This window comes from Canis aureus, chromosome 38 (assembly GCF_053574225.1).
Source record: "Canis aureus isolate CA01 chromosome 38, VMU_Caureus_v.1.0, whole genome shotgun sequence".
Classification (NCBI taxonomy): domain Eukaryota; kingdom Metazoa; phylum Chordata; class Mammalia; order Carnivora; family Canidae; genus Canis; species Canis aureus.
The window spans coordinates 23885165-23893629 of NC_135648.1; the positions used below are offsets into that span (position 1 = coordinate 23885165).

General features: G+C 50.2%; 1 long non-coding RNA gene across 1 annotated transcript; it reads left to right on the plus strand.

The window, feature by feature from the left end:
* Positions 1 to 3772: 3772 nt before the first annotated feature.
* LOC144307397 (uncharacterized) lies at positions 3773 to 5788 on the plus strand. Its single transcript, XR_013374279.1, has 3 exons — positions 3773 to 3949; positions 4302 to 4382; positions 5678 to 5788. It is a non-coding gene; the product is annotated as an uncharacterized LOC144307397 (long non-coding RNA).
* Positions 5789 to 8465: the final 2677 nt, after the last annotated feature.

The window sequence follows — 8465 nt, forward strand, 5'->3', positions numbered from 1 at the left end:
TTCATGTACCAGATATTTTGTCACACAGAGAGAGATGCAGAGACACAGGCAGAGGGAGAGGGAGAAGCAGGCTCCCTATGGGGAGCCTGATGTGGGACTCAAACCTGGAACCCTGGGATTATGACCTGAGGCAAAGGCAGATGGCAGTTGAACCACTGAGTCACCCAGGCGTCCAAATACAGGTACTATTACATTAGCATTTTTCATAGAAGGAAACTGAGGCTCAGAGAGGTTGAGTAACCGCTCAAGATCACACAGCCAATAAGTAGAAGTCAACCCCTGGTCTCCTGTCTCTAGCCTTAATCTTATTGCTACCATGCTGGGCCCTTGAGTCTATATGCATGTATGTTTGTGTAGGTTGGAATGGAGGAACAAAGTTGTTCAAGATATTTTCTTTTACAACACTTACAATGTGTCCTCGGAAAATATACACTGCACTAGCATATGAGGCTCTAATACAGTGTGTATGTACAAGGCTGCGCGCCAACAGGTACAGTATAACGGAGCGATGGTCCACGGGGTCTTACTGGGTGGGTGAGCGCGCGCAGGTGTACAGGACGGAATCCAAGAGGGCCTGAATAATGAACTTGGGGAAGCAAATGCCCCAGTCTACAAGGACTTTGGAAAGAGGACCAAGAGGAATTAGAGAGGTTCAGAAACCCAGAATCTCTAGACTTGCTCAAGAACGACTGCTAGGGTGTGGGCGACAGGGGACGCGACGCAAGCTTTAGAGGACCCAGGCGGTCGGGCCCCCACCCCGCCCCCGCGCCGCCCTCCGCCAGCCAATCAGCAGCTGTGGCCAAGGTGGGGCTTCCCAGAGCTGGAGGGGCCCGGGGGCTGCCGCGGAGCCAGGAGAGCAGAAGCGAGGCTTTTGCTCCAGTTTCAAGGCCCCAGCCAGCTGCTCCGTGGGGAATGAGGGCCGTGGTGGGTGGCCCAAGGCTCCTCCTTCGGCCCATATCCGAGAGGGAGGGGGCCAGACACCTGCCTGTCCCCACACCCGCAGCCTGCCCCCCCCCTTTCCTCCCCGCGGCTCCACCCTCGCTGGGCAGGTCTGATTCCCCGCGGCCCCATCACGGTCATGTCCCCGGGTGGAAGGCATTGCCACTGTCCCCACCAGACAGGTTGAGGACGAGAGAACTGCCTCCGCTGGAAGGTGCAGAAAACACACCCCCCCTGACACGATTAGGGCCAGACTAAGACATGAAGATGGGCTAACAAATACGCTGACCTGCAGGGTGTGCCCCACAGTGACCTAGTGACCACCTCATGCCCGGTGACTTTGGGGTCTGGGAGGAGCAAAGACGCGAAGTGGAGGGGGGGTAGCCCTAGAAGCAGAAGAATGGAATCTGAAGCGCCCTAACCTTTTGGATTGGTTATTCCATCCATAAAATGGGGCTCATAATAACGCCCAAACACTGCCATACAGCAAGGGTCCGGACCAGAGGATCTCGGAGCCTGAGGACCTGTAGCTGCTGGCTCAGCCTGGTGAAGGTGGAAGAGGGGTGCAGGTGGGAAAGGGGGTTGCCCAAACAGCACTGTGACTCTAGGAACAGTAAACACCACATTTCCAACCACAGCTCATTACACATGTGACAAAAGGTGGAAGCAAATTGTTGCCCTCGCCAAATTCTCCTTTGGCCTCAAAACCAATTCCCAAATTCCCTCTTTCTCTCAGTTTCCATTGTGTAGCCTATAGAAATGCCTCCTGGCTGGTAAGGGTAATAATAATATTTAATAACACTGTGTGCTTACTAAGAGCCAGGCACTCTTCTAAGCTCTTCTCATATATCAACCCCCTCATCAACACGGAATAGGAACTATTTTTTAATCTCACTTTAGGGGATCCCTGGGTGGCTGAGAGGTTTAGCGCCTGCCTTCTGCCCAGGGCTGATCCCGGAGTTCCGGGATCCAGTCCTGCAGGGGGCTCCCTGCATGGAGCTTGCTTCTCCCTCTGCCTGTGTCTCTGCCTCTCTCTGTGTGTGTCTCTCATGAATGAACAAATACAATCTTTAAAAATCATAATAATCTCATTTTAAGGATAAGAAAACTGAGGCATTGAGAAGTACCTTGCCAGTGGTCACAGAGTTAGTCAATGGCAGAGCCAGAGTCAAATATATGTAGTGTGTTTCCACATAGGGGCCCACTCTGACCTTGCTCTTCATGGTATAGCCCTTGCTTCAATATTGTCAGAGAAAAAGGCTGAAACAGGCTGCCTTTTTTTTTTAAGATTTTATTTATTTATTCATGAGAGACACAGAGAGAGAGAGGCAGAGACACAGGCAGAGGGAGAAGCAGGCTTCATGCAGGGAGCCTGACGTGGGACTCGATCCCAGGTCTCCAGGATCTCGACCTGGACTGGAGGCGGCGCTAAACTGCTAAGTCACCTGGGCTGCCCCAGGTTGCCTTTTGAAGCAGCATGTATCCCCAAGGGCGGGAACTCCAATTATCTACTTTGTCAGTACTTCCATAGGCTCACTGTATAGTCTCATCATATAAAATAAGACCAGATGGGGGCCCCTGGGTAGCTCAGTCGGTTAAGCATCTGCCTTCAGCTCAGGTCATGATCTCAGGGTCCTGGGATCCAGCCCTGCCTGGGGCTGTCTGCTCAATGGGGAGTCTGCCTCTCCTTGTCCATCAGCTGATGCTTTCTCTCTCTCTCTCAAATAAATAAATTCTTTGAAAAAATACTTTAAAAAGATGAAACCAGATAAAATGGTGAGTTTATGATATATGAGTTTTACCACAAAGGAAAGGAGGGAGAGAGGAAGAAGGAAGGAGGAAGGAAGGAAGCAAGGAAGCAAGGAGGGAAGGAAGGAAGGAGAGAAAATCCTAGCACCCATCTGCCCAGTGCTGATCACCACTGTTGAATCAATCTGAAGCATCCCTTAGTGCCAGAAGAGAGGTGAAGGAGTGATCCCCTTTCACACTTTACAGCTTTGTTGGATGTTTCCAAAATGGACCTCACTTAGGGCAGACATGAACTTTGAGATTGGGGAGTGGCAGGCAGGAGATCTAGAAAGGCTGAGCCCCTACTCCCACCCAGTTTAAGAAAAGGTGACTTGCAGGGCACTGCTTGGATCTGGAGAGCAATCTCTGACTCACTTCCAGCCCTCCTTCTCCTACTGCCTGAGCTCTGACCTCTGGTTTGGAACTCTCTACCTCCCCCACCCACATCTGGGCTCACCCCACACCCACTTCGCAGCTCCTTAGGCACACCATCTGCCTAGCCTCCCCTATTCCCCCGGGGACTTTACTCCTTTTATTGATACCTTTAAATAATTAAGTGCCCCAAAGCTTCCCCCACTCTGATGATCCCAGCCCCTGGCCTGGGATGTTATTCAAAGACCAGGAGCTGGTTGGAGGACTGCCAACCCCACTGGCTCTGTTCAGCTCCTTTCTTTTACTGCTCAGCTGCCGGGCAGCTAATGGGCCCCTCTGCCTGCCAGGCTGCAGAAACCAAATAAAAAGCAAGGGACTCTAAGGGATTGATAAGAGTGGGTCAAGAGGAAGATACCAGACCCACACAGAACTGGGTCTGAAGCGATGGGGACAGAGAGTGGAGAGAGAGGCCCAGAGTGGAGAGCTGTATAATGAGGAGAGGGCTGGAGGCTGTCAATCACTGAAGTGGTTTGGGTCTTGGGCAGTGTCCTCATGCAAATTATCTTAGTGAGTCACCGGAAAGTTCCATCCAGACACAAAGAAGCTGCTTCTCTCACTCGTTAACTCTCTCACTGCCCTACAGAAGCCCCCCCACCATGGCCAGGCAACCAAACAAAAGGCCTGAGCCCAGCAGTGCATGAAGGAGTGAATGGGTGAGAACCTCCATGGTGACGTCTCACCAGACAGATGGCAACAGTTGCCAGCCTCCTTTCATGAATTCCCAGTCATAAAGAACAGCCCCTATCCCTCCAGAGCCCATCAGCTCCTCAGAGCCAGCCCAAAGATACAAGTTGGTGGGGAGGCGGGGTGGGAGGCTGCCAGGGAGTGTGTGTGTTTGCGGGGGTGGGGGTGGGGGGGTGGGGGGGTGGGCGGGGAACTGATGCTGGATGTTTGGCTAGAAAACAAAAAGGTTGTTCAAAGCACTGGCACTAGGGCCAGCCTGCCCATCTGTCCTCCTTTGGGGAGGCTCTGCCTCCGTGCGCCCCCTCGGCTTCTGGCAGCTCTGAGCAGAGCCAGGGGACCCTGGGAAGGGAGACCTCAATTTGGACCAGCAGTGTTGTGCCCACAGTTGTTTGGGGCTTCGTGCTTTGAGGCTTTCATTACAGAAAATCCCCCAACTGGGCATTGTTTCATCTCTTCAGAAATAAGGTTAAATGGAAAATCCAAGGCCTTGGGGACAGGTGGAGAACAGTCGGATCTGGTCCTCGCCATTAAATAATCAGGTTTGAGTTGTTCTAGAATATGATCCTGTCAAAATAATCCAGAAATGTCCTCAAACATCAGAAGCCAGTGGAGACGAGGGGACCAGGAATCAGAGGACCCAGCTCCACTCTTAGCTCACCATTTGGTTGTTGTGTAATTTGGGCAAGTCATGCCAGCTGGCCATCGGAATCCCAGTTTCCTCTCTGTTGGTTGGGGGTAAAATCACCTGCCACCTCTGCCTCCCAGCACTGTGGAGAATAAGCGGATGTGCAATCCACAGTTGTAAAAACAGGAGAGGCTGTGCAAATACAAGGCTTTGCTCTCAATTTCCCCGCACCCATATCTCCCAGGAGGTGGAGTGGGCATGGCACGTTCAACGTTTTCAAAGTACTTCATATCTATTCTTTTGTGAGATAACTGAAAACAAAAATGTCTAGGATGGTGCAAAGATTTATATATATACATAAATATATATATTATCTATATAGTAGATATATATATATATATAAATGGAAGCTCCCCTGCTTCCCGCCACTGACCTACCAGTTTCTTGAATCTCCAATGTTTGTCTCCCTTCTCTCTCTGCCTTCCAATATCAGCCCAGCCTCATTAGAGAAAATTAGTGGGAACTCTAGGTTAAAGGGCTAAGAGATCTCAAAAAATTCAGAATGAAAAGGAACCATTCCTTGGGTCTTAAAGGGATAAAAAGGTGCAGCATATGCAAAATTATGATTCTGAGGCCATCAGCTTGCCTCTGGGCTAAACTGTACCCCCCTACCACCACCATTGCATTTTCTGCAGAAGGGCTGATCTGGTGGTGCTGGGAGAGCTGGGTTGGGAGATGGGGGTGAGGAATAGAGTGGCTGCCCAGGGACACAGGGGACAGAGCTCTCTGTACTCCTTCTACGTGGCTTCATGTCCTGCTCTTTCATCCACCCACCTGACCTGTTTGTGTTGCCCAAGGTGACCATGCTCAGTTGGTTTGGGTTTCTTCTCTCTGGCAAAAGATAGTAAAGGCATTTCTCAAAACATCTCTCTCCCAACCCTTGCCCAAGCTAACCTCACCCATCTCTGACCATTTCCATTTGCCTAACAACCATCTGGGCGCGAAGTACTGTGTAATGTATTGTTCTGTGTCATTTCCATTAGTTTGCATTTAATCCATGCCTGGCATTCCTGAACTCTCATAAATAATTATCCCATCACCTCCTTCAGACTGGCAACGCCCTGAGGACAAAAACCTGTTTCCTCCTCTCTGCCTTCCCCCACCCCCACCCCCACCCCCACCCTGTGCTTCTTTCAAGGACCCTCTCAGGACTTAAAAGGGCAAAGAGAAAGCTGAAATTCCACCCAAAGAAAAGGTCTTTCAAGTTGTCCTGTGCAGCTGGCCCTCTGCTTGGCTCCAGATACAGCCCCTGGGCACCAACATTCCGTTAACACGGTGATCTTGACAAGTGCGTGTTCCTTGTGTTCTGCCCTTGTGTCTTTGAATCTCATCCTATGACACCACCACTGTTCCATTTTTTGTTTTCCCCACCTGGGAGGTGATGGGGGAAAAGTCTGTTGGTCAAGCAGGGATTATGTTAGGGAGGTTATTCTCCTTTTGTGAAAACAAGAGGAGCCACTAGGACCTAAGCCTCCACCCTGACAGGCACAAGGAAGAAAGGAAATGGGTCAGAACGAAGACAAAGAATTCCTGTGTTTTGCACCAGGGCTGGAAGTCAGTCCATCTGGTTGGTCTGTCTCCACTGGAGTGAAATTTCTCCCACTGGAAAGGCACAAACGGCAGATGAGGGGTTGGCCACTGGGGTGTCTAGACCAGACCACCTGGTCCCCCAGCCCTCTTGCTGTCCGATTCAGCCCCAGGTTCTGTATTAGAGCCAGATGCTCTTTAGAGGTGATCTCTAGGGCCTTATATTCATTTGGAAATATGATACATAAACAAAAGAGAAAACCACGGAAGACAGAGGCACACAAAACACTATCCACATAAGGAATCACAGACAGAGCAGCAACTTCTTCCTTTAAGAGTTCAGAAAGTTTTTATAAAATTACTTTAGGGAAAATGGAAAGGCTGGGGGTTATTCTGTATGTTGGTAAATTGAACACCAATAAAAAAAAAAAAAGAAAAAAAAGAAAATGGAAAGGATTTCATGCATGAGAAGCAACCTAAGCTTGAACTTAAAAGATGTGTAAGCTTGAGATTGCACTCTTCTTATCTCTTGACTATCTGCAATGTGAACGGTGGCTTGGTGTTAAAGTTCCTGGAATCCAGAAGACCAGAGAGCTAAGGGTGGGGTGGTGGCAGAAAAATTAGGAGAAGCCATGGATCTAGTTTTGTCTTAATTTTTCTTGTTGTTTCTCTCTCTTTATTGGGCCAGGCCCAGATTTGAGCTTGACTCTGCCACTCACTAGCGGTGTACCTAGAGATCACCTGCTATATCTTGCCAGAGCCTCGGTCTCCTCTCCTCTAGTCTAATGGTAATAATATCAATGCATAGAGTTCTGAGGATTTCATGAGATTATGTACCCGCTGAATCTCACCAGTGCTATTATTGCATTATTCTATTAGCCCACCACAAACATAAGGACAGAAAAGGATTAAAAAGGTAGCACTCATTCACTCATTTACAATATTGTTGCGAGCCCACTTTGGGCCAGGCCCTGTGCAAGCACTGGAGATAAAATGTAGAATCAAAACAGCCTGGATCCCCAGGAGTCAACAGCCTACCAAGGAGACATAAATTAAATAATCAACTAGATGAGTGGACCGTTTCAACTGCAATGAAGAAACCTGAACCACAAATACTGCTTTCCTTCTTGGGAAGAGTGGCCAGGGAGAAACCCAAGACAGCATGTGGCTTTGCACCCACTGGCTGGGGCTGTGGGGAGGGGGCTTGGTGAAGATGGGGTGTGCAGTTATTTCAGGTCTCACATAAGGACATGGAGGCTCTACCTGGCCACTCTTGGCTTTCAACTCAAGACACAGTGCCATCCCTTTCATGGCAGGTGGACAGTGGAGGGTGACCCAGCACCACTCACCACTCAGACTTGTCCTGTAGGGATTAGAGTCCAGGACAATGGGGACTCTGCCCTGAGGTTCCTGGGGTGACTCACGCTTTAGGCCTGACTCCTCCTCTGGGGAAAGGGGACCTGGGTAGGGGAAGCTTCTGGACATTTCACTTGTGAAATTATCCTTTTGGCATGACCCAAAAGAAGCCCCTGCCCTGCTCTACTGAGGAAGCCTTCTTGGGCTGGTACTGTTTACAGGCTCTCAGAAAGGCAGGTGTTGGGAGGCAGCTGCTGCTTGTGGTCTGCTCTCCCCAGATACAGGAGCGCCTGCCCTCTCCCACACTGGCTGCCATTGGCTCACAGGAGGACCAAACAGACTTGTCCTCCACCCTCACCACCCTGCCAGCAAACGAAAAGCGCACAGGAAACACCTGGAGGAGAGGGCAGCTGGCAGGGGGACCTCTGCCCAAAAGAAGAAAAGAGTTTGCAGGAGTTGGGCCAGTGAGGAGCTGGGAGTGGGTGCTCGGATGTTTAGTTGCACTTCTCTTGGCCCCCACCACCTGCTGAGAATGAGCTGCTGAGTTGTTCAAATGCACCATCACGGCCACCCCATGTCCCTACTCATCGATAAAGGGATCATTCCCCTCCAGTGCCAGCTTTCCTAGAATGAGGACAAGAACACCCATAAAGCAAAGACTGCTCAGTGGGTTTTGCCTCTGCCCCTCTCTTCCCTCCAGTGGTCTCCTCCCTCTCAGAGTCAGACCCTCTTTGGATCATGTAAGTTGAAAACCATGGCATGAAGATAGAATCCTTAACCAAGGCAGCAGCCTGTGTCACGTGAAAATCTATTCCAAAGAAAAGTCTTCGTTTATTTCTAAACTTATCTAAGATCTGCATCCATCTCTGCCTGCTTATTGCTCATTACTTCAAGTGGTTGTGGTTCCAGGGGGAGCAGACTTGACTGAGGAGAATCTAAGCGAAGCCCTACCATCAGCGTCTGCTCAAGAACACTTTTGCTGGTGTGTAGACTGTGTGCTGGGAACTGTGTGTGTGCATGCCGGGGTGACAACCCACCAGGCCCCTCACCTTCT